The following is a 27,567-nucleotide window of genomic DNA, read 5'->3' on the forward strand; positions in this document are numbered from 1 at the left end:
AGTAACTTTTAAGTCTTTGTAATAATCCCGTGAGGTACTACAATTAGCAAACTTCCGCATATGAGGAATCTGAGGCACAGAACAGTTAAGAATTTGGCCAAGGTAACAAAGGAGAGATGATTGGGAATTCTAGCCAGTCAAGCAGTCTGGCTCAAAATCTACTATTTTAATACCCAATGCCATCATTCCAATATCTGTCTTCATGTATCAAGCAAACTCATTGAAATAATAATAATGGCTGATTATATTAAAAATAATTAGGAATAACTGGGCTGTATTTGAAGATCATAGACATAATAACTTACTAAATTCTCACAGCAAGTATATGAAGTAAGTACTATTATTTTCTTTGCATTACAAATGAGTAAATTGAGACACAGAGAAAATACATAATTGGCCCAAAGTCTCAGGCCTAGTAAGAGGCTCAGCTCTGATTGAATCCAGACTGACCACAGTGCTCATGCTTTCAACCACAATATAGAATACAGGATACATTAAACCTCTGTCATGCAGAATTTATGGCATCTCTCCTCAAAAACCTTTTGGCTAGTTAACAGCAAAGGGGCCATTTACTCCCATCCTTTTAGATAATCAAACTCCCATCTTTTTTTATGTATCCCACAATGCAGACTTTTTCTAGTTAAGACTACTCTTCCTTTCAGATTCTTGATGAAAATTAAAGAAGCTTTGCTTTATGTCATACCTCATAAAAAGGGAGTTTCAGTGAAAATTACGTATTTAAGAAAACTGAAAAGGTCTGAGCCAGTATTTCTTCATGACCTCAGTCACCTTGATAAGACTCTCCCTCCACGTGCAGCACAATCAGCTGGGAGCTGTAATATTCCATCCATCCAGCTCCGTGTGAGCTTTTCTACAGATGTGATCTTTTTGCTGAGAATCCAGACACCAGCTGAAGTAGCCACACATCCAGTTCTCCTGTGCCTTTTAGCCCATTCTGAAGAGAGCAGCCTTCTCCGACATTCTTTTTGGGATCCCTACTCTGAAAATTAAAATGTCCAAAATGCCTTCCCATCAATAAATTCTTATCTACCTCAACAGAAGGCTCAGCAACTTTCATTCCTGGCCTCTAATACAATGCCAGCCCCATAGAAGGAACTTAACCAGTGTTCCTTAAATTAGTGAGAAAATTAATAAATGATTTTCCCAGAACCTATAAAGATACAGGTATATCATAATAATTGGGTGAATGCAAATCACTTTTGGACTCCAACAAAGAGAGTGAAAGCTTTGAAATTACAAAAGTATTCCATAAAGGAGTGTTTTCTTCTGAAAGAAAATCTCTCAGCTAAGACCTCAAAGACAGTGATTTACTGAAAATCTAAAATGTGGTATTGCCATGATTTAGAGGGGAGTTATGTTTCCCTCTTTAAATGTGATTCACTCTACTTTTCGTAGAGAATGTAGCTAAAGACAGCCAAGATCTTTACCAGTTTATACATTTAGCTTTGTGATAATGCCCATTCCTTCCAATCATTCTTATTCAGCAGTATTTTTTAACACAGACTACTTTGAATCTTTTCTGAAGTATGTAAGATTTACTTTACTTTTCACAACCTTTTCTATTTAAATGTATGTATGTACAAATATTATGTGTACACAGATAGCTAATAAGTCATTTCTTTGACTAAATTATATGTGATTTCTATATATTTCAGTTCTCTCTGCTCACTTTTTATTTCCTTGAGCCATATTACCACCTACTTTATAATGAAAAACTGGCCTATCAAATTTTCATGAAGGAAACTCTGTAACATTATTTCCATTTCCAAAGGAATTACTTTTAATTGTTCTGTAAGAACAGCATGCTACTCAAAAGCCTTCTAATATAATTTATGTATTAAGCCTTTATTTATATTCAGCATATCAGAAACCCATCTACTGTCTAAAGTGAGGTTATACCTATCTAATCACTCATATATGCAACAATTAAAATGATTTTTTAAATGAAGGTGAATTGAAATATCCTTTTAGAACTCTGATGCAATAGGCACAACATAAGAATTTTATTAAAACTAAATAATACTATAAAAAAATAAAAGACCACAGAAAAGAATAACGGTTCTGAAAAATCAGTAATAAGACCATGTCAAATCATCAGTCCTTTTACATGTTGCATTACAGTGTAAGTGTTCTTTACAGAAAGACAAGAAGTGCATTACAAAGAATATGGAAAAAAAAAAGAAGAATGTGAAAACCACCCACAGTCCAGGAAAGAAAAACACTGTTAAATAGCATAAGTACCCTTCTAATCTCTTGTCTGTGCACATACATACATGAACATAAATAAATGCATAGTTTCCTTTTTCGAAATTTAGCTCGTACTGAACATACTGCTTTGCAACCTGCCAGGCCTTTTTAAACCCTGAAATTCTTAACTCAAGCCCCTGAGGCAAGCCCTGGAAGAAAGGGAGGACCAGGCTTGAATAGCAATTTTCTAAGAAAAAGAAAAGGAAGGAAAAAGTGGAAGGCTAATGAGATCAAAGAAGACAGGATATGGAAGTGAAAGGATATCACAGAGGAAGCAAAAGATAAAGACGGAATTTTTCAATTTAAACTCCATTTTCTAATTTTCTTAATTGCAACAACATTGCACTATTGTGTGTTTTTGGAAATTCCACTCTATGGTTCAGTCATCCTCTTCGCCTCTTCCTCCCCCTGCTCTGCGGCTGGGGTAGTTTACAGCATAGTGTAGAGATGCCAACCACTGGAGCCAAATTCAATTCCAAATCCAAACATAAGCAATGTTTGCGAATAGACACTCCTTTGAGGTTCACCCAACTCCAATTTTGCCAGTTCCCTCCAGGGAAAGATTTCCCTTTGAAGCTTCTGTGTATCCGAATGCATTCTGGGATACAGGTTTGGGTTTCTGGTGTGGGGCCATTTATGTATAGAATGAATACGCTCTGCACCTAGCGCTCTCATGCTTTATGTGAAACACAGCCTGTGACAACGTATAGGAAGGCCAGTATTTGAAGGCATGGCTGGAAAACATTTTTGTTCACGTACATCTAAATTAAAATTTAAAAGGCAAATCAAGAATACTGAATTAGCCCAGATGTTGCAAAGTTAATATGCATGGTGATTTATTCAGAAATGCTCTTAAGTTTAAAAAAAAAATGGAAAGCAGGGCTTGAAATGAAACTTATTTTAAAATGGTAGTTTTAAAACTGTTCATTGTACCAAGCACCGTCTGACAGATAAATGCCACAGGCTACAACTTGAAATGCTTACACAAGAACAAAATTTTCCTAAAGAAAAATAGCCTACTAAACTATCGGAGGTGGAGTATGTTTCTAGTGTACTTGGAAAAGGGGGCGTGTAGTTGAGCAAGTTTAAGGGACTCTACCTGCCCTGAAGACCTGAAAGCACAACTGGAAAAACAAATGAGCTTTCACTTAAAGTAAACGGGAGTTGGGGGAAGGCTGAGAACTGCATCTGTGCTGAGAATTAGTCGCTGACAAAGCCCACGTGTCAGGAAGACCAGCAGCGTTCACTAGTGGTTATGTTATTATCATGTTGGGGGCACACTGAATCCAAAGAGTAGTCTTTAAACCCAGTTAGGAACCTGAGCCCCTTCCTTTCCTGGCCTTCTGGGAGGTATCTTCCCTCTCCTTTTACAACAGAATGACTTTTGACCAAAGAAAAAAAAAAAAAGACAAGTTATTGACATTTTCAATCTTGGTCTTGGTTGACTCCATTCTTAATCCCCCCAACTATTTCAATGTCTCCTCTCAGATTAAACTTTGAGGAGGCTGAGGGTTTGTCTACTTGTTTAATGCTTAGGCCCCACTCCCCAGGGCCTCCTCATGATGTCACACACCCTTCCTGCACTAAGGAAACATTTGAGAAGAATGACCTGCGTTATCATTTCCTCCTTAAATTACTAAGAAGGGATTTGGGAGTGTGCCTGCAGAATTATGTCTCCTGGGCCTCTGAGAGTCTTTATTTTATACTCAATTACTTAGCATTATCCCTGGAAGTTTCATTTGGCTGTTTGATCAAAAATAAATACTGGTTGGTTGACCCACCATCATGGTCTTTTCCAAAATACATCAATACTTAGAAAATACTTATCTTTTACATTATTCTGCTTTCCTCCCTTTGTAGATCCTAGTATTTACTTGTTAATTTGGAATCTCCATCCTAACAAAAATTCCCATATTGCCCACATTGACTTTTGAATTATTCTCCCTGGACTTCCCTCAAGAGATATGCTTTTGACACAATACATATTTGTAAAATAATGGTATATACATAGCATTTTATAAACAAATGTATTGGGCCAATCAAAGTGTACTTTTTGTATATATATTCACTTTTATGATCAGAAGACTTGTCATTCCCTTAAAAACTATGCTAAGCTTGTATCATTCACCAAGATGTGAAAGGTAAGGCATATTAAAGAATTAGACCTTTACCATCCTAAGTACACTACATATACATTTTTTTCTTTGCTTAGAACTACATCCATATTATCCTATTATGAGTTGAACGAAATTAGCATGGCTCCATGTTTTAGTTAAATCTGGCAAGAAACCATGAGAGGACAGATGATAAGACTGCTGATGAGTTGTAATTCAAAAGTAAGGCTATTAGCGCACACTTGACAAATGATAACATAAGATACGGCAGTCACTAATTATTCTCTCTACAAAATTCAGCCCATGAGACACTGCAGCACAGAGAAAAGAGTGCCAACTTCAGGTAAAAGTCCTAGGTTCCTTCTGGTTTCCTGTCTAGTATATAAGGAGCATGAAAGTTGCCACTCCATCCTAACAAGTGAAAAGTTGAACAAGCTGAAAAACCAACAACTCTTTCTTAGCTCTCTGAGAGAAGAGAGATCTCAGGGAAAACTGCTTCCTCCAAAATTAGAGAGGCAGGTAGGTAGATACAGAGAATCACAACTTACCAGAACAGAACCCTATAAGCAGAAATTTTCTTGGAAACCAATGCCAAAGCAGGAGATCCTGGTCTGTAATTAATGAATTACTGGAAGCTCAGCGTGGACAACACTGAGAAAACATCAGGGGGACCTAGTCTTGGGTAGGCCTCAACACTTGCATGGGCTTTACTTCCTGGAGCTCTACCAGGTTTTCACAGCGCATATAAAAGAAAAATTCCCTCATGCTTCTGGCATGGAGATGGGAAATACACCAATCTTTGAAAGACGCAAACAGCCAAAACTCCCACAAGAAGAAATAGATAATCCAAATATTGCCTTTATCTTTTAAATGAATTTAATCAATACTTAGTAATCTTCCAAAACAGAAAGCTTTAGGCCCAGATGGGTACACTGGTGAATTCTACCAAATATTTAAGAAAAATATAACGATTTCTATAATCTCCTCCAGAAAATAGAAGCAGAGGTAGTGCTTTCTGACTCATTCTATGAGGACAGCACTGTCCTAATACAAAAACCATACAAAGACATTACAAGAAAAGAGAACTGTAATCCAATACTTAAACAAAGATGTAAAAATCCTTAACAGAATATTAGCAAAGCAAATCCAACAATGTATAAAAAGAACTATACATGATCAAGTGGGATTTACCCTAGGTATGCAAGTTTGGTTCAATGTTTGAAACTCAATTAATGTAATCCATTAAATCAACAGGCTAAAAAAGAAAAAATCACATGATCATATCAATAAATGCAGACAAAGCATTTGACAAAATGCAATACCCAATCATAAGATAAAATAAAATAGAAAAAAACCTCAGCAAACTAGGAATAGATGGGAGCTTCCTCAACTTGATAAAGAACATACACAAAAACCTATAGCTAGCTAACATCATACTAAATAGTGAGCTTTCCTGCTAAGATATGGAACACAGTAAGGATATCTCCTCTCACCACTGCTTTTCAACATACTAGAAGTTCCAACTAATGCAATGAGACAAGAGTAGTAAATAAAAGACATACAGAGAGGGAAGGAAGAAATAAAACGACCTTTGTTCACAGATGACATGATTGTCTAAGTAAAAGCTACAAAAGAATCGACCAAAAAAATCTCCTGGAACTAGTAAGTGATTATAGCAAGATTGTAGAATCAAGATTAATAAACAAAAGTTAACCACTTTCTTATATACAAGCAATGAACAAGTGGAATTTGAAGTTAAAAATACAATATCATTTACATTAACACTGAAAAAAGATGAAATACTTAGGTATAAATGTAAAAAAATATGTACAGGCTCTAAAGAAATCTACAAAACTCCAAAGAAAAATATCAAAGAATGAAATAAATGAAGACATATTTCATATTTGTGGATAGGAAGATTTAATTTGTCAAGATGTCAGTTCTTCCCAACTTGATCTATAGATTCAATGTAGTCCCAGTAAAAATCCTAGCAAGTTAATCTTGTGGCTGTTGACAAGATTACTTTAAAGTGTATGCAGGGAGGAAGATGACCCAGAATAACAAACTCAATATTAAAGGACAAGAACAGCATTGGAAGACTGATATTGTTCTGACTTTAAGACTTATGATAAAGCTACAATAATCAAGACAGTGTGGTATTGACAAAAGAACAAACGGACCAATGGAACAGAACAGAGAGCCCAGAAATAGACCCATATAAATATAGTCAAATGATCATTGACAAAGGAACAAAAGCAATACTATGGAGCAAAGACAGTCTTTTTAACAAATGGTACTGGAATACCTGGACATTAACATGCAAAAACCTGAATCTAGATACAGTTCTTACATATTTCACAAAAATGATTTCAAAATGGATCATAGATTTAAATGTAAAATGCAAAATTATAAAGCTCCTAGATGGTAACAAAGGAGAACACCTAGGTGATCTTGGGGATGGCGATGACTTTTTAGATACAACACCAAAGGCACGATCTGTGAAAGAAAGAATTGATAAACTGGACTTCATTAAAACTAAAAATTTCTACTACACAAAAGACAAGGTCGAGAGAATGAGAAAATAAGCCACAGACTTGGAAACAACAGTTACAAAAGACACATGTAATAAAGGACTATGATCCAAAAGATATGAAGAACTCTTAAAACTTAACAACAAGAAAATGAACAGCTTGATCAAAAATTGAGAAAAAGACCTGAACACACATGTCACCAAGGAAGACAGATAGCAAGCAAGCATATAAAGAGATGTGCAACATCATAAGTTATTAGGGAATTGCAAATTAAAACAGTAAGATACCATTATATGCTTATTAGAATGGCTAAAATCTGGAACAATGATATCATCAAAGGCTGGTGAGAAAACAGAGCAATAGAAACTCTTATTCATTGTTAGGGGGAATGAAAAATGGTACGGCCACTTTGAAAGACAGTTTGTAGTTGCTTACAAAACTCAACATACTCTTACCATATGATCTGGTAATCACACTCTTTGGTATTTACCAAACGGAGTTAAATTTATGGCTGCACAAAAACCTGCACAATGGTATTTATAGCAGCTAGGTTCATAATTGCCAAAACATGGACACAACCAAGATGTCCTTCAATGGATATATAAATTGTGTTACATCCAGACAATGGAATATCATTTAGCACTAAAACAACATGAGCTATCAAACTATGAAAAGACATATAGGAAACTTAAATGACATTACAAAGAGAAAGAAACCAATCTGTAAAGGCCATACACTGTATGACTGATGACAAGCTATGACTTTCTGGAAAAGGAAGAAATGTGGACATAGTAAAAATGTTAGTGTTTTCCTAGGGTTAGGAGAGAGGGGAGAATGAATAGGTAGAGCACAGGGGACTTTCTGGGCAGGGAAACTATTCTGCATGATACACAGTGGGGGATACATGTCATTACACATCTGTCACAACCAAAGAATGTGCAACACCAAGAATGAAACTTAATGCAATCTATCTATGGACTTTGGGTGATAACGAAGTATCAAGGTAGGTTCATCAATTGTAAGAAATGTACACTCTGGTACAATCAAAAGTGTTGACAGTGGAGGAGACTGTGAGTGTGGGAGGACAGGAGGTATATGAGAAACCTCTGTACTTTTTGCTCAGTTTTACTACGAATCTAAAACTGCTGTAAGAGAGTTCATTACAAAAAAAAAAAAAAAAAAGTCCTAGGTTTGGGTTCTGACTGTCTACTTACTAGTTAAGTTGCCCTGGGCTAGTCAACTTATTAGGCCTTGTAAACTGCTGGTATAACTGGTATTTACTTCCCAGGATTGCCAAGAGACTGCAGTGAAATGCTGGGTGTGAGAACACTTTGTGAAATGCTAGAGACCAGTGCCTTTGGCTTCCTGCAGAGGCAACCAAACAATTTCTCATCATTTTCCACTGAGCCAGCATTGGTCGTTGCAGATGTGGGAATACCTCATCCTTTTATGATCTTACAAAAAATTAGCATGAGCTCCAAGAAAATCCCAAACAAAAGCTGATGAAACTTCGCAGGATGCCAAGGAAGCAGCTGGCACCATAAACACTGTGAGAGCTTTGCTGGCACGCCTCCCCCCAGTGAGCTGCCAACTGCTCTTGATGGGGGGACCTGGCGCTGCAGTGGAGAAACAAACTCAGGAGAGGAGGCGAGGCCATTCTATCAGCTGCCTCTGGCCTGAAGCAAGAGGACACCTTTGGAGAACTCCTCTTGCAGGGGCCCACCAAGTTTCAGTGCATGTCCCATGCTACACACCTTGAGGGAAAGCGATGCATGGCCCAGATCCTTCAGGATGAAGCATCCAGGTAACATAAGCATTGTTTTAGTTTTAAACATACTTTTAATTACCATCATTCTCTATTTCGTTAAATCTCTGGAAACAAACACAATCTCTAATGACCTTCTCAACTTTTATGCTTATTTGTTTGTTTTACATTTGCCTGGTTATCTTGCTGGCATTTTCTAGGTAATTTTTAATGAGCCTTTAAACGTTTTCATTACGAAGAGATGGACAACAGTTTTAAAGTGAGGGTTGCAAAAAGAAACAAGGGGACAATGACTATGTTCTCATATTTAGGCTAACCCTGTTTTACTTCCTCACCTTCCTTTATTATCCTAAGCAGGCATTATATAACCCCTTTAGGATAGCTCAAAAAATTGTTCATTACAAAAAGAGTGTGTAATGGCGTGTCAGATAAGGCCAGGAAGAGGAACCCTAAATCACCTTTTCTCACTGAGCTCGTACCCCTATTCAGAAAGGTGCTGCCCATTCAGACCTAGGCAAGGAGGCAGGGTTCCATGGGCACTCCTGCTGCTGGCCTCTGGCCCACGCTCGGTGCTGGTCAGGCCCAGCCTGGGTCTCAGTCTCCCATACTTGGCAGCACTACGATTTAAAGGGTAAACACAGATGAGAAAAGACCCTGATCCTTCCATTGAGTTCTTCACAGTTAAGTCTTTTAGGAAGGATCAGGAGACCTCTGTCTGTGTACATGTGACCAGGGCATGTTCGAGGTAGAAATGTAGTCCCTGGAACTTGTCAGCTGGAGAGCTTTCTGCTACTGTTACTATGGTAACAGTCATAGCCAGATAGTTCATCTTCTTTTCTAAGTTAGATTTGAAGTTTGGACTTTCAATTTATAAACTGATGCTCAGAAACACCTTCTTCACGATCAAATCAACCCTCAAATTAAAAGGATTCCATTTCAAATTAGAAACTATGTGTATTTAAAAAAATACTTATTTATGCATTAGCTTGGAAACCCACTGGAGAACTTTGAAACTATACACAAGTGGTACATTTTCCTCTGAGAAGCTAGGCTGATACATTTTTTCTATTTCAGGAGCATTGGGGGGAAAAAGTATAATTCGTTTGTGGATCTCTTCAACCCAACAGTAGTAGCCTGCATGACTACATCTCTGAACACAGCAGAGTATAGCTGAGTATGTAACTCTGGGGATTTTTACATATTTACAGGTTCCTGTAAAAATATTCTTTGCCCAAAACTCAAAGATCTACTGACTCACCAACAACTAACAAAACAGTAGGATATCAATTAGATGCTAGAGTGCCAGTCCCGGGAAGAGGAAAGAAAGAAACAGTGAGTCAAAGAAATGAAGGGGCAGAAGGAAGGAGAGAGAGAGGGAGAGAGAGGCAGGGAGAGAAAGAAGGAAGGGAGAAGAGAAAATGCACTAGTCAGTATGTGTTCTGAAGCATGCCGGGGGAGACGGTTTTCTGACTGGATCCAATTACTTTAAATTCAACAAATATATACATATATTATATACTAATATGAAGGCATCCCAGTGAAAACTCAGTAGCAAGATGGTGTCCTCAAATCATTTTCAAATAGAATTGAATTAAAACAAAACCCACAACAAGCCACCCAAATGCATAGACATAAGTCTTCACACTACTTGTACACAGAGTAGGTATGTAGGTACAATACAGTGGTATACAAGCTCCAGAGGATTAAAGTTCACAAAAACACAAATCTGAGCAGCTCACCATGCCATTTTAAAATCCTATTTGAAAAAAAAAGGAAAAGTTCAAGGCCTGCTTCCCTCTGGTCTACCTACCTACCTTGTTTTCTCTCTTCTACCTATCCATCCATCTATTCATCCATCCATCCTTCCCTTATGCCATGTTCCCCTAAAGCCAACCTCTCATTCTGACCTCAGAAACTAGAATCAATTGGCCTTTTTAGTGATAAGGTAGAGATCTCACTGGGAGCTTGGTGCTGTAGACAATTCCTGTTTCCTCCACCACCCCTTCCCAGTGCAAGCCCCCGTCATCTCCCAGGTGAACAACTGCAGTAGCTTTCTAGCTGGTCTCTCCTTGCCCTTCACATTTATTCTCACATAGTAGCCAGAGTGACACTTTTAAATATCAGATCATATCACTCACCTTTTTTAAACCTTCCAAACTTTGAACCAGGGTCCTCATCATGACATGCAGGAAATTACTACAATGGAGGTAGGTACAATATGCAAGGAGGAAAGTGCCACAAAGGAGGTAAACTGAGCTGAAAGGCTTCACCTAATTGACCCCTCTAACTCTCCAACCCCTGTACCTTCCTGCCCCCACCACTCTCTCCAGCTTCTCCCTTCCTTGGATATACCACCTTTTTCCATGTCAACATCCCTTGGCCCTGTTGTCACAGCTTCCTCAGCTCACTCCGAGTTGTCCCCTTCTCTCTTCCTAAATGTCCCCTTTCCCAAACACCCTGCCTAAAGTGAGCTCTGCCCTGCCCCCTTCATCCATTCGTTCATTCTCTATCACCTCTCCTTGCTCACTTTCTCCGTAGCACTTCTGACCTTCTCAAGTCATTTTGTTATTTCTCTTTCCTCTGCTGGAATGTAAGTCCTAGGAGGTCATAGAGTGCCCTCAGCACCCAACACACAACCTGCCTTAGAGAAAGAAATAAGTAAACATTTGCTGAATAAATGAAGAAACCTGGTTATTCACCCATGTTTCCTTGCAAGGCTGTGTTCTGGTGCTAGGGATTTAGAGACGAAATAATACATCCTTTTAAGGACTCACAGTCCAGTGGGGATACAGGTTTAAAAATGGGTCTAATACAACCAAGAAATTACAACAATGGAGGTAGGTACACTATGCAAGGAGGAAAGTGCCACAAAGGAGGTAAACTGAGCTGAACTTGGGAGATGAGCAGATATTTTTAGGAGGACAAGGGTGGAAGGAGGACTTGGTAAGGGCATTCCAGCCAGCAGGACTAGCAGTCACACAGGAATGGTGGAAGAGCATGGTGGACTTAGAGAGCTTAAAGTGCATCCTGTTGCTGGATTATAAAGTGCTAGACACTTAGCTATAAAAAACAGCAATAGAAAACATATCTGTGTTCCTGATGTCAGACCCCTAGAGTGTGGCAGAATGACCTTTATAAAGCAGGTTCTCATTAAGGAAGCGCATTGACACATTCATTCTTATGCAAGCAATGAGAGTCCATGGTAGATAACAACCAGATAGTTCATAGCTTCATAAGCTAGACTAATGTGTTTTATTTTATCTTACAGAGAAAGGGAAACCACTAAATGGCTGTGAGTAGAGTTTTTCTCATTGCTTTGTTTTTTGCCTTTGCGTTCCCTGGCAGCAAAGGGAAGGATGTGCAGAGGGGTTGAGATTAGGGAACTGTTCAGGCATTCATAGATAAGAGTACTATTACTATGAGTTTAAATATACCTTTGGAAGCATGAAATTTGTGTCCACTCATAAAAAATAAAAATTGGAAAGTTTGGCTTTTTTTCCAAACCAAGTCATAACTAGAAAGAATAATTCTATGAGTCTGTTTCCTAATCTAATTCATGAAATACAGGCTCATCTGAATTCCTTTCTGCCTCTTCCTAAAATGTTTCAGACTACAAAATTACCTAAAATGTTTTTCGCTGAAAATTCAAAATATGTCTAGTTTCTGTACGTAAGACACAAGCTTACATTCTCTTTTTTTAAAAATTAATACATTTTACTTTATAGTCAAGTTTTAGGTTTATAGAAAAGCTGAGCAGAAAGTATAAAGCTCCCATATTACCCCCTCCCCAACAGTTCCCCATACTACTAACATCTTACATTTGTATAGTACATTTGTTAAAACTGATGAACCAATATTGATACATTTCCACAGTTTACATGAAGGTTTACTCTGGGTGTCGTAAAGTTCTGTGGGCTCTGATAAATGCGTAAGGGCTTGTACCCCGTAACAGTAACATGCAGAATAGCTCTGCTACCCTAGAAATCCCTCTTGCTCTATCTATTCATTCTTCCCTTTCCTCCTGAACCTCTGACAATCGCTGACCTTTCTACTAACCCCATAGTTTTGTCTTTTCCAGAATGTCATGTAGTTGGAATCATATAGTATGTAGCCTTTTCAGCCTGACTCTCTCTTAGCAATATGCATTTAAGATGCTTCGTGTCTATTCATAGCTTGGTAATTCATTTCTTTTTATTGCTGAAGAATATTCCAATGTCTGAATGTATCACAGTTTGCTTGAAGTACATTTTGATTGCTTCCAACTTTTGGAAATAATGAATAAAACTGCTAAATAAAAATTCATGTGCAGGTTTTTGTGTGGGCGTACATTTTCAATTCATTGGGTAAATACCTAGGGTCATGATGGTTAGATTGTATGGTACCAGTATATTTATATTTATAATCAACTTGCAAAGTGTCTTCCAAAGTGTCTGCACCATTTTGCATTCCCACCCGCAATGAATGAGAGTTTTTATTTGTAATCCTCTAACGACATATGACGTTGAGTATCCTCTCTTATGCTTACTTTCCATTTGTATATCATCTTTAACCAATGGAACCAAAGAAGAAATCAAAAGATAAGTCAGGAAATACTTTGAAATACAGCATCCCAATGATGCAGTGAAGGCTGTGCTTAGAGAGAAACTTATAATCACCTATTTTTAAAAAAAATAGAAGAAAGTTCTCAAATGTATAACCTAACTTTCCACCTTAGGAAGCCAGAGAAAGACAAGCAAACTAAACCCAAAACAAGCAGAAAGAAGAAAATAATAAAGATTAAAGCAAAAATAAATGAAGTAGAGACTACAAAAGTCAAGAAGATTAATGAAACCAAAAGTTGGTTCCTTGTAAAGATCAACAAAACTGACAAAATTGGCTAGACTGACCAACAAAAAAAAAAGATGACTCGAATTATTAAAATCAGGATAAAAACGGGACATTACTACTGACCTTACAGATTATAAAGAAATACTCTAAACAATTGTATGCCAACAAATGAGATAATGTAGATGAAATGGGTAGATTCCTAGAAAAACACAAACTATCAAGAGACTCAAGAATAAATGGACTGAATGGTTAGTCAAATCAGCTTATCTGAATTGCCCGATTCTTCTCAGTGTTTCCTTTTTTGAGAATTCTTCTCAGTCAATTATGAAGATTTGCAAGATGTGATATAAAATGTTTCGCTCTTCTAGGTAGAGAGAATGATATTTATATGAGCAACACAAATATATGGTTATCAAAGTTAAGTGTTCTACTGTTTCCACTTGCTGTAACATTTGGTCATTTTGGTCCTCCGTAAAAGAAGCCAATGATCATTTGCAATTCTCTCCCAGGTTTCAGGAGCTGAAAGAAATGCAGCTGCCTACTGCTTAATCTTCATCCAATCAGTACGATGGTGGCTTTTGGAATCAAGCTTGGGAGGAAGGTCAGATCTTTTGCTCACATTACATGTGGGACCTGGGACAAGTCTCTGCAAATCCATTTCCTCATTCTATGGGATGTTATGGGAATAATTTTGTCTTCTTCTAGTATTTCAAGGGATATTTGGGGTAGCATCCCAAAGTATGCAGTCTAGCCATCAATGTGGCAGGTATTTATTGAACACCTACATACCTAGTAAGTACTCTGCTAGGGGATACAAGTGAAAGCAAAATGTAACTCCTTCGTGGAGATGACAGAACTGTTGGGAAGATATTTTCAATAATTATTAATAGTTTTTATTCATTTCTGTTCTTAATATGGAATTAAAATTTTAAAAACTAACAACGCAATCAATCTATAGGCCTACATATTACTGTGGTAAACAGTGAAAATGTCAATGGCTATTTTTACAGGTGGTGAAATGCAGATCAATGAGGATTTTATCCTCTGTTCAGAGAGGTTCTTTATATGTCTCCTGAAAATGGAGAGTAGAGGGAACCACTGTAGAAACTGGTTGAAATACTAAGTTCTTATACTTAATTAAATAAAATGAAATATGTGTAAGGGCTTATATATTTCCAACAAATTACAAGTACCAAATGAGGTGTGTAGAATTCCAATCACCGTGAACCACCTTGAAAATAATTCAACAACATAGTCTGCAGCTCAGAAATGAGACTATAGAGACAAAGAATGTTGGCAACAAAAGAATAAAGACTAAGGAGTAAGCAAAGGGCAGAGGACAGAGACACCTTGCAAATGAGAGCTCACAGGTGCAAAAGACATGACAAGGTCTTTATTCCAGAAAAAAATTAAAGCATCTTCCACCAGTGGGGAAAGTAATGCTTAAAGGAAGAGGTAAATGACAATGTCTTGGTAAGTGGCTTTCGCCGATCCCACAGTTAAAGGCAAGGAAAAAAATTAAGTCAGTTGGAGTATCCCCATTTCAATTTGCTCATCACAAACAGAAATGCTTTCTCCAGAGGACTCCCCGATTCTGGAGCTGACACTTGCCCTAACTCTGAACTATATATAGCTCCATCTAGTGAAATAACTTAGAATACTTAGAGTTACGAAAAACCAAACTAAGAGATGGTTAAAAACATAAAATCAATGAAAGATGTGGGGTTCTTTTTTAAGGAAAGAATGGTAAAATACTTGCCTATAGTAATACCCAAAATATATTTTAAAACTCCTAGATAATATAAGAACACTTTTAATTCAATCAGCCAGGTGATACAGTGACGATGCCTAGGTGTTGGTTTGGCAAAGTAGTGAAATAGTGGCATAAAGGAAGCGTGAAAAAGGCTGCTGTGGAGGTGAGAACTGGGGCTGAGCCGGGGGCTGGTGAATTTCTGAGAGGAGGAGAACGTGTAACGGTGTCCCGGAGCCAGCAAACACCACTGGAGAGCCCATTTTGCCCACCTCTTCCCAACTGCTCGCTCAGTGATGTGTCACTTACAACTTAAAACCAGCCGGGATGGGAGTATTTACACAAGGAAAATCAGCAAATGCGACAGATCAAGGCTACCCGGCCGAGAGCACACCACTCCAACATTTATCAGCGCACCCCCGGAATACACCAACCTCTAAGCCTCCCAGCTGACCACAGGCCTTCTGGACGGAGGACAGCAACAAAGACTGGCCGTTACCAGGGTCCCACTTGCCAAAGAAATCTGAAGCTACACGGTGTATGGTTGGTGTGGCTAAGCCCTTGTCAAAAATGGCAAAATTGCCCAAACATATAAAAGAGCAAAGTAGTTCAAGCTACTTTCTCTTTCAACGAGCAGCTGGAAGTGCTCCCAGCACCTTTGAGAAGAGATACCAGGTACCAGCAGAGGTAACTGACATGCACGCTGAGCCCAGGAAGGGGCTTCGGGTCTGAATGGCCTTGACCTTCAGCAGTGGCACAGCCCTGGGCAATTTAGGCACTGGGCTGGCTCCTCAACTAAAAGTCAAATGAGACCAGTGCAGTTTTCTTTCTTTAATTAATGGAACCTTTTTCTCAAATGACCTATTAGACACAATACCAATACTCTGTAGTAAACTTTACAGTGTCATTTAAAAGGCCAGAGCCTCTGGAAGATACCCAAGTTCCTCTGAAGACCTCAGAACACAATGTGAAAGCCACTGAACTAGACTCTTTCCAAAAGTCCAATTTCCAGCGCTGGTGTTCAAAACAAGGAATTGGCTGATGATCAGCTACACTTCTCCTCACCAACTTCCCAGTTTCCTAGAGGAATAAGCCTCCATCTCTTCTACACAATCTATGGCGGTAGAGGGAGTTGAGGCACATGCTTCTCACCATAGATGCCCCAAGGTCTCTACTTCAAAGGGGGGGTTCAACCTGCAAATTGTTAATCCTCGATGGATCTTCAAGTCAGAGGACTTGCTGCTGATGGAAGTCAAGTCTGGGCAAGACCTCTGGGTCCCATTCTGAAAACTGACTGGTGCAGGGGCTCTGGATGCATGAACGGGTTACCATCCTATTCTGAAGTGCTCTGGTCTTAACTTGAACATGATTTGAAAACTGTAATTTTATCAAGAGATAATGGTCAAGGAGGATTACATTTTCTTAAGCTTTTTAAAAAAACTTCATAGTCAAGAACAGGAAAGCAATTGGATCATTTCAGAGCTAAAATCTTCTCTAGGGAGAATCTCTGGCTTTTTTTTTTCATAGGGGATTTTGATTCTAAGTGACCCAAATTAGTGCAGATAAGACAGTATCTCCCTGATCGACAGTATTACTAGAGGTCCACAAGCTAGCACAATATATCACAGGATACACACTAGCAAGCCATAGGCCAACTTTTCAGAGTTAGAGAGTAATTGGATTAGTTGCCAACATTAAAAATTGGAAAATGTCAAATGAAAATTCAATTCTGTGGCTTTTCTTGGGGAAAATAACAGGATATTGCAAAACTGGGCCCACATTCCTGCCTGGCAACCATCAGGGGGCTGAGAGAAGCCATCCCCTCTTCTCCATGGTCTCCACACTTGGTCCCTTCTCCCCACGTCCACTCCCTGCCCTGCCTACCACCCACTTGGTTCCCTCCCTGCCCTTGCTTGAGTTTGTACTCCCTGACTTAAGGCTGTGCTGGACCGAGCTGACACCGGGCCCTTCTGAGGAAAGGGAGGAAAATCCTTAGACGTGGTGCACCGCAAGCTGCTGGCGCTGAGCCCTGGCCCCGCAGCCCCGCATGGGGATGCTGCTTGCAGGCAAGTGCACACTCTCCTCACATGCAGGCTGAAAACCCGAGCCGCCTTTGGAGACAAGATGGGCAGTGTGTGGATGAGCACATTTATTTCTGAATTTAATGGCATGGAGAACCACAAGCCTGCCCACAGTATCAATTTTTCACAAAAGAAGAAGAAAAGCTGTTGAGTCAAATGTTCCAAGGGGCCTAGTCCAGGGAACCCTCTAGAATATTTATAGCTTGGATATACAGACAGGAATGCCTTGCTCAGGAAAGAAAACAAGAGCTACCACCATTGAACTCTTGTTTTGCGCTCTCTTCCCATCCCCACAATACTCCAGAAAGGTTTCATAGTCACAGATAGAGGAAGTCCAAGCTCAGAGAGGTTAAATGACTCGGACAAGTCACACAGCTTGTCCCTTGATAGAACCAGCCTTCACTGCACAGGCTGACTGCAGACTTAAGCCTTCTCTGCTATGCTGTGCTGGCGTTTGTATTTAAAACCGCCCTCTGTACTCTCCTATACTGCTTCTTGAACATTATTTCTCTTGAGCTCTGTCACAAATTCATGAGGTGGAGGAATTATTATTCACATTTTACAGATGAAGCTCTTAGACAGAAAGAATGTAAGTCTTAACTTAATAATTAGTAACTAGTACCCAGGTTTGCTAACTTCAAATCAAGTGTTCTTTCCACTTCCTCAGACTAAAAGCCTACTTGGGGCTGATTATCTATATCTTACTTTTCAGATGCTTAATATTAAAAGGTTGTAAAGTTTTTATATTACAGGAATAGTTTTCATTTCTTTTAATGAAGGATTTATTTTTATTTGAAAAGGGGACTAGCAAACCAAGAAAACAAAACTTTCAGATTATTCTGCTCATTAAAAATAACCATGCTTCTTTTAAGGTAGCCAGTAAAACTTCTCTGTGAATGCTATTTATAACAGAGACGAATTTAGTCTTTTGTGGCGAAGGCAGTTGACAAGGAAAATAGGTCTGGGTAAAATACTTTTTTGTTTTTCAGAATAGTGCAACCCAGTTTAGAAGCAACAAAAGTTACCAAAGCAATGCCACAAACTCAAATTTTTAAAAAATGGTAGCAATGGGATAGGGGGTGGGGATGTGGGAGAGATCAGTGGTTTAAACAGATTGGTTTTTAGTGTCTGATAATATATTTTATTTATATGCATATGGTTTTACAGGTGAGAAATTTCCACAAATAGGAATTTTAAAAAAGGCAAACCTGGACACTACAGAAATGGAGTAAATTAATATAAACCTCTAGAGAAACAGTCTCTTTGGATTCAGTCATGGCAGGAGAGCACCTTACAATTTTCCTTAGAGTGTTTCCACTGAATTCACAGATCCCCCAAGTTGGAAGGAGCCAACTGTTCTACCCTCACATACGCATGCCACTTTCTGCTCTCATGACAGCCCTCAGACAGCAGACGCCTGCAAGCCCAAATCCAGCTTATTCTATAAAAGGAGCAGACTCTCATTCCCCACATTTGATTTGAAGGCAGGGCTTTGAAATCCCTTGCAGAGGGGGCATATGCTGGGGAAGGGATGTTGCAGGTTTTGAAGGATGTAGGGACCAACCAGCAAGGCAGAATGACTAGAAGAAAGCATGTTGGGAGTTCCATCAGATGTGGGAGCAGCAGCCCTGTGCTAGGGTGATGGATGCAAACAGGAAGAAACTCCATTTTGGAGATTCTTACAAGGATAGCCACTGAAACAAGGAATTGGTAGATTTGGGCATGAATACATGGCAAATCCCAGAACACTGAGCTACAGTTTCTTAAAGCTACTGTATCTTTCTTCTCCTTGTCCCAGAGGTGCAGAGAGGGTGATGCTGCAGGAAGGACGAAGAGGCTCCCAACCTCAGTTGCCTCAGGGATAAGAAGCCAGGCAGGTCATTGTACTGCAACAGGTTCATGAAGGACCAAAAGGCACTCTCTACTTAAGTTTTCCTGAGCAGACCAACAGCTCTCTGGTCAGTTGGGAAGCAGATTCACCAGAAGCACACTGATACCTATGGCCACAACAGGTGGCACTCACTGAATGCATGCTATGCTCTAGGAGTGGTTCCAAGCCCTTCACCTGTACTAACTCATTTAATCTTCATCCTGCAAAGAAAGTACTATTATTATCCCCATTTTTCAGATGAGGAAACCAAGGCACAGAGAGAATGAGCAACTGGTCATAGCTAATCACTAGGTCACACTAGGTAGGAAGTGGCAGATCAGGGTGGGAAGTCATTTTAAAAGCAGACAGAATAATGACCTCCCTAGAGCTGTCCACAACCTAATCCCCAGAACCTATGAATGTATTATCTTATATGTCACAAGGGACTCTGCTGATGGGATAAAATTAAGGATCTTGAGATGGGAAGATTATCCTAGTAATCCATCAATGAAAGCAAATTATGATGGAATAAAAAGCAATATCTAGTGTTTAGTAAAAGGACTTTCTATAGAGTGTAACAGTGAAACTCCCAGAAGTCTAGATCTCGGCTTCTAGACACTGCACTTAAACCACAATGGCCTCAACTGAAAAGGCTCTCAACAAACCGTGTCAGTTTTGGCTTTAGCTGTATTCCTTTTCCAAGTGAAACTATGTGAGTGTCACACCCCTTATCCTGTGCTCTTAACTAGGACAAGGGAACTTAAGAATCAGATAAGTACACTGTGTATGAAGTATGATGAAATGTCATAATTGTTTTTTCTCTGACATCTCTGGGCTTCATTGAAAAGGCCTTTCACTGTTTGTTGACGCCTTGTCGTCTCCTCTGAGTAATATTGGGTGAATGTGTTTTTCTCAGAAGATGCATGTTGGATTATAGCCTAAAACTGCTCTACTGATAATCCTATGCTGTGGAAAGAATCCTTTAAGGAAAACTGTTACCGGAACATGTCACTATTCCTTAACTCTCTGAAAGATGTATCATGGTGTTCTGGGCAGACCAGGCATCTATGGGGACTGCTGGTCAACAGAAAGGAACACCAGACTTTGGAGTCATATCAACTTCAGGCCATCCATTGTTGCACCATTACCAACTCTGTAACCTTCAAGTTAGCCAACCTCTGAAATCTGCAGCTAGAAAATGGGGATAGACATTTCTTCCTGACACCCTGGTTAAGAACTAAATGAGATAATGTTACAAATGCCTACCATAATATCAGTGGCCTATGCCTAGGGATGCCTGTTAATTCACTTCCCACCTTTCTTGTGTTAGACACAAGTGAGAGGCCAGGCTTCTCACCTGTTCTTTCCAGATTGCTAAACAACAGTCTGAAATGATAGAATATTAAACATGACTCTCCTTGATAACTAAGTGTGCTGTGCTTCATCATACCAAGCTGGGGGTAAAAGGAGCAAAAGACACACACATGCCCCAGGACTTTAAAAAGTGGTTTGAAACCCAAAGCTAAGCACAAGGCATGTTCTGCCTCTAAGGAAATGAGGACTATGCAAACAGAAAACTGAAGGTGGAGGCGGAGTCATGCGAAGCAAAAACTCCCGGAACCTCGAAGGTGGAGACTGCCACCTTTTATCACCCAACATTCAACGTCCCTGCTTCTCCAACAACATTTTAAAAATTTTCCATGAACTTGAGAAAATGGAGAAGATGGCCTAGGGGTGCCACATTTGCCAGCCATTGAGAAAGTTGGTCACAGATTCTGTTCCTTCCCTTTTCTTTCTCCAGGCACGCCGAAGGGATAAGATGAAAGAGCAGGCACTTTGCAAGAAGATGGGGAACTGGAGCCCAGCCGTGACCCCCAAAATAGACATGGAGATACAGATAATATATTTTTCTATCCAATAGCCCAAGGGAGAACCTCTTCCATTAAAAACACTTTTGATACAAAGCCAGACTGCCCAAGATGACTGCCTAAAAATATATGAAAATCTAGGAAAAACAAGCTCTCCATCCTGGAGGGAATGTCAATGGAAAATCGTTATTAGGCTTTTCCAGTTACCAGTAATAAAAGAAAAATAGGCTCCCCATTATGAGCCCAGAGCTGGAGGGGTCATCAGCTGGTTCTGGGCCAGCCTCAGAATTTTCTGAGTGCATTACAAATTACAGGAACAAGATGTGGACTTTTCACTCTAATTATGTCTTCTGAGTCCAGACAATTTATTATTAGGTTTACTTCCCAGTGGACTAGAGTTGAAAAAGATGCCTCCATGTGTGAATAATGTTTATAAGCTTTTAAAGCACATACATTCTTACACTGAACAGCAATTGTACCATGCACATAGGCTTTCAATGAAAGAATTAAGAAAAATACAAATAAGGCATTAATCCTTTCATTCATCAAACACTGATAATATGCCTTAATATTTATATTCTTGGCAAAGTCTCTGCCCCTTTAGGTCTCGTTAGTTGTACCTTATTTTTGTCTGCTAGTTCACTGTGAAGTCTTTTGAAAGTAGGGTCATATCTTAGTCATCTCTGATTCTTTGTCCCAGTACAGTGCCTAACATAAAGAAGACTATAAAGTCAGATGAAGGAATTTCTCTTTTGTAAGCTGCAGGTGAAGGCATTTTTCCATTATGTTTTCCATGGGTGCATAAATATCTATGCAATAAATCCCTCTTAGAGTCTAATGCTAGGAGGGGAAAATACCTCCATGATGTTCTTTTCCTTTACATAACAACAAGAATACAGCACTTTATGTTTCCTTTATTTATCTGGATCCCAGGAAGTGTAAAGTCAAGTTTTAAGCTCAATTAGTCACTTAGCCTAATACTTCTAATACAAAGCTTTCCCCTCTTAATTACTCTTTTACCTGGCTCCTTATCTTTTACCCCTGTTTTACACAAACTTTAAGTTTCCTCAAATCCCTGGTTGAGGAAGAAAATAGGGAACTAAAAATAATAAATGAACAAAGCACTAAGAAAGCAAGTTAGTACATTTCTTATATAAGTACGTTTCTTATACAAGCTGCAGAAATCCTCTTGAGATGCAATGGTGTTACATCCATGACCATTGACTGTGTTTCAAAATAAAGGAACAGAGCAAACATAATGTGATCCCGAGGAAGAGAGTGCTGGCCTGGAAGACCAGCATCACAGGCTGAATTTCCACCTCTGCCCCCCACTAGCTGTGTGACCTTGAACAAGATACTTAAATTCACTAGCAACAGTTTCCTCATCTCATAAATGGAGTGCATTTGTTCTTCCAACCAACACAGACTGAATCCTTACTATGTGGCAGATACAGTGTCAAGTAAAAAAGATGAGATCCATGCACTCAAGTTAGCACACAGTCTCGTAAAAGAGACATAAGAGGATTACATAAACAGGTGATTACAGTCTAACGTGATCATTGCTACACTACACAGGGTACAGAAGAGGCACAGAAGGGAGCCATGTAAAGAAGACTGGAGGATTTGAAAGGAGACTGCAGTTGCATTGATTTTTAAAGTATTGGGAATTAACCAGATGAAAATGGGTCAGAGAGGGGAAGAGGGCATTCCAGGACTCAGGAAGAGCACATGTGAAATCACAAAGACACAAGATACATGACGAGAGTGGGCAACTACAGACTGTTGGGAAATAATATAGTATATGTCCTGTCTACCTCCCGGGTAGTTTCGAGGATCAGTTGAGTGGATGTTTACATTTAAAGTGCTTTATAAACTGTAAAGCACCATACACATGTTCAAATGTAAAAGATTATTATTAGACACTCATTTTTTTCTCCCTCCAAATTGGAAACATTTGCTGAAGTAAACATTGCTGATGCATTAGCTGTCAGGATGGTGTATTATATTTGGAAAACATTTGCCAATGCCTGTTGAGTTTTTAAATTCTCAGTCACATGTGTTTTTTGTTTGAGAAAATACATCAAGTAATAATGGATTTATTGTTAATTGTGCAATATTGGAGTTTCAAGGTTTAAGTAATTTCTCTTCCATGTTGACTTTATTCCATGCTGACTGTGGAGTTTGCAGTCATTTATTTATTAATGAGAACTGATAAGTGAACACTATCACCACCTTGTAGTGATCAAATTTTGCTATCAGAGGAAATTCAGGATTCTTTACACGGGCAAGTGTGCCAATAAAAACAATTCCTTCTGAGAAAAGGAGAAAAAGAAGTGAAGTGTGGTTACCTCCACTTAAAATAGCTTCCCAAACAAGGCCCAGTGGAGCTCAGATCCAAATACTCATCTCCCTTTTCAGCACTTCAAGAACCAAACACTTCCTTCTTAGGGACATTTTTCTATGGTTAGAGAAATCAACAATAAGTATTTTGGGTAGAAAAATTAGGATGGATAACTCATGCTCAAAATTCTTGACATTTATACACCATCAGTCATTGGAGGGTTTGAATCACTACAATTAAAAAGTGCATTCCTATTTTCCCTCCTTCCTGTAAGACATTCCTCAAAGAGGAAGATCTGAAAAAGAAAAAGATAATAGGATTTTTTTCATGTTGCCAACAAGTTGTCTGGACTTTACCTTTTCATACTTACACTCTCAGAAAATAATCATATCCTGCCACCTCTCCACCTTGTAAAAGACAAGCATTTCAAGTCTTGGAAGGTCTGTATTAGTGATGAAATCGTATTACCGAGCCATGATTAATTAAGCCACTCATCAGCAATTTTGGTCATCAGGATCTAATACATCACATTGATGAACTAAGTATTACATTCATTTATTTTGTTTTGCATAGAGGAGAACAGAATGATAGCTCATCAAAGCTAGATGGGACTTGAAAGGCTCTTCTGGGCGACATCCCATTTTATGGATGAGAAAGACCTAGGGAAAGTCTACTCATTGGTTTACAGTCAGGCAGTGAATAAATGGCACAGTGGGGATTAGACGCTGACTCTCTTATCCAACAGGGCAGTATCTCTGGATGCAAAGCCAACATCTAAAAAAAAAAGATGGAGGAATTGCAGTTGCTCGGGGGAGAGGCTTCAGGCAAGGGGTCCACCTGCTGCCACTCCAAGCCCACTCCTTCAGGGCGCTGCCAAGCTCCTCTCTCCAAGGAGCAGCATGAGAGCACCAGGGCTCCAAGGACCTGTTGGCAAGTAAGAAAACCAGTCATGATGTGCTTGAGGCAGGCAGCTCCCACACGGCGATCTGAGTGGCCCTGGCACTGTGGTAGGGCTCCCAGCTGAAGCGACAAGCCCCGCTGCGCCTGGACAGGAGCAGTGGCTGAAACTCCGGACAGCCTGACTTGCTTTAGAGGCTGGCTGGAAAAAAAAATGGTTTCTTGTAGAATTCCTGTTAGTGCAGTCAGCTCCCATTCTCTTGTGAAACTGGATTTGTAGGCACATGCACAGGCCAATGAGTCAGCTCTGAAAAAGTCATTCATAATTTATGTATAAACAAGAATAGCTTTTGTTTCAGAGAATTTGGGAGGTTTTTGTAGGCTGCTTTCTTCCAGTACCATTTCTGAAGAACTGTTCCTGTCTCAAGGCGGTTCCTATGGGCCTATAAATACTTTGATGTTCAGACATCTGGAACTTATATTTGGTGTTGACTAATGAGTATTATTATTTTATTATGTATTTATATATGATCTGAAAGAAATTTGAGGTTATATGCCACATAACTCTGTATATACACTGAACAATGACAAATTCTTTTTACCCATTACACTTATGATTTATTACTCAGGCAGAAGAAGTTCTGAGTCATTCAATTGACATATAATTGTGTTTTGGAAGATAGTAATGGGATAGAGAGAATGTAAAATTGCCCTTAACATATATCGTTAAAATAATTTGTAAGTAGACAAAATGGACTCCAGAGATATTATTTCCCTCATTTCTTAAAAATATCAAAGGATAGCCAATAGGGAAACAAACTACAGTGCTCCTTTTGAATGAGTCAAGAAGAACCCTGGTCTTAGAAATACATGTGGTCATGTTTGAAAGGGCAATAAACAATGCATAATGGATCTGACTTCAGAGAATGTCTATTGGAGAAGCAGACCCATTTCAAAGTCAAATGTTCAATACCCAGTTTGCCTTGGTACCAGTAAGCCACAGATAAACATTCAGATCAAAGGGAAAGGTGGGTGTGTGGAGGGGCGTGTGGCGACATTACTTTCTCCACAAAGCATCTCCCCCAAGGGACACTGGGAACCAGCACCTTTAACAGTCTCTGTTGTATATTCAGGAATGTATTTTGGAGGAGGGGCAGAGGTATTCTGGTCTGCAAGAATTGCAATTCAAAGGCCATTAAACAAGAGGTGTACTGAAGGTGGCATGCACTTGGGAAGAGGATACTGAGTTGGAAAGGGATAAATGGAGCTATTGTGGGCCACGCTGATCCATGCTGTCTTGCTTCTCCCTCCCACAAACAACATCAGTGTAAACTGGTTTGGCTCATCAGCAGGCCGTCTGGCCCTTCGTGTAAAAATGAGCCCTCTGTGCAGGCAGGCAGAGCAGCTGCCAACAAAGGCCCATGGAGTGTTTGAAAGCCTGAGCTTACTGCTGGATCAAAGCATTTCTAGAGGCTAAAGCTGTGAACAGGATATGCCATCAACAGTGGTAGGAACTTTCTACAGCTCCCCTAAAGAACCCTTCTAAGTGACATAACTGCTTTGTTAACAGTCCCCAATTTCAGTTCCCACAGTGTGGGCAGTATTCATTTAAAGTCACTAACCTAGAATTCATACTGAATTGAGTTTTAGGGCCTTTGTCCAAGCATTAGCTGACTCCATAGCAGGGAAGAAGTTAGAAAAGACCTAGTGGATCCCACAACAGAAAAAGAAGGAGCAAACCAACAGAAAACAAAGGAAAATCAAAACTTCGTTTTAAGAATGTTATAAAATGAAGAAGCATTTCCAGTCTTTACCCCCTGTCCCCCCCCCCCCACACACACACACACCTTTCAGGGACTTTATTTTATGGTCCATTATAAATAAATTAGAATATTGCTCAGAAGCATTAGGTTAAGAAGCATAAGTTTAAATAGATGTTCGAATAGATTGAATAGTTTGAATAGATGCAAAATCCTGAGATGTAAGGATAAAACTTACAGGCTATGTTTAGATTGCATGAGAGTTATCTGTCCTATATATTTTAAAGTGTGTCACAATATTTTCCTTTGACTGTCTTCCAATGAATGTATTTCTTGTCCAAAGGATTATGTGAGGGTTAGCTGATTAGAAGTAAACAAGAAATATATTTATTCAAAGCAAACAGAGCAACAGAGGAGTATCATGAACCAACCTCATTATAAATAATGGAAAAATAGATGTCAACCTTTACCACTGATCACCCTAGTAGTTCCCAAAAATGTTCTCTTCCTGAACAGCTATTCCTACTCCATGCCTAAGCAATGCCAGCTAAGCAGCGTAATGTATCAGCTAATCTTGCCTATCACGCCTCCCACTTTATTTCAGTCTACTTGTACTTGGAATTAGGCCATGTTTCTAACTTGGGTTGATAAGTTTGGGCTTCTAATGAAATCATAAATATGTTCCAATCCCCTCATTCCAGGGCTCCTGTGTAGCTCCATATTATAACTGTAAAAATCCATCATTCTAGATTAGCCCCATCCTAAGGATTGTGTTCACATTTCCCAACATCTATCTGTAATCAGATGGTTTGACCTGTGGAGTTAAGAGTTGCCCAATTTTGGGTTTCACTCCATCTAGTAAGACACAGACCCTGCATGATTTTGCTCAGGTCATTTCACACAACAATATTCTGGTCCAATTCTTCCAAACTTTATGGAGCTTCTATTTTGCTGCTCCCCAGCCTCACCCCTGCATGGTGGTCACTACTTGGATTTCCAGACTCTGGATGACCCAGATGAGATGCTCCAGTACCAACTGCTTCCAGAAATATTCCTGGAATGCTGGATCCCAGAGGCGTTTTTCCAAGACTGCTCCTTGACCTCTCTAGAACCAACCAAAAACTGTATACTTTATAGGCTGGTGGAACTTCCTTCAGACATTCCTCTATGCATGTACATAAATTTCATGTATTTTCTGTAAGTTGGAAAATACACATATTCAAATACTGCTTTTTCCCCTCAAATGCATGTGATGGATTTTTTTCCTTGGCAATAAACACAGCATTATAACATCATTGTAATTGCTATAATACATTCCATCATTTCTCTATATTATAGTACACTTAACCATCTTCCTACTGATAGGCATTGCATTATACTTTTCTATAATAATAAAAATATCTTAATGCTCACCCTTTTGGTGATTTGCACCAGTCTCCTTCAAATAGATTTCCATAAGTAGAATATGGATGTCAGTGTATATTTATACTTTATA

General features: G+C 39.2%; 1 long non-coding RNA gene across 1 annotated transcript; it reads left to right on the forward strand.

The window, feature by feature from the left end:
* The first annotated feature begins 778 nt into the window (after nucleotides 1–778).
* On the forward strand, nucleotides 779–27,567 carry LOC130683026 (uncharacterized). Its single transcript, XR_008996588.1, has 3 exons — nucleotides 779–8,717; nucleotides 14,015–14,106; nucleotides 21,008–27,567. It is a non-coding gene; the product is annotated as an uncharacterized LOC130683026 (long non-coding RNA).

The sequence above is a fragment of the Manis pentadactyla genome, chromosome 3, assembly GCF_030020395.1.
Source record: "Manis pentadactyla isolate mManPen7 chromosome 3, mManPen7.hap1, whole genome shotgun sequence".
Taxonomy (NCBI): domain Eukaryota; kingdom Metazoa; phylum Chordata; class Mammalia; order Pholidota; family Manidae; genus Manis; species Manis pentadactyla.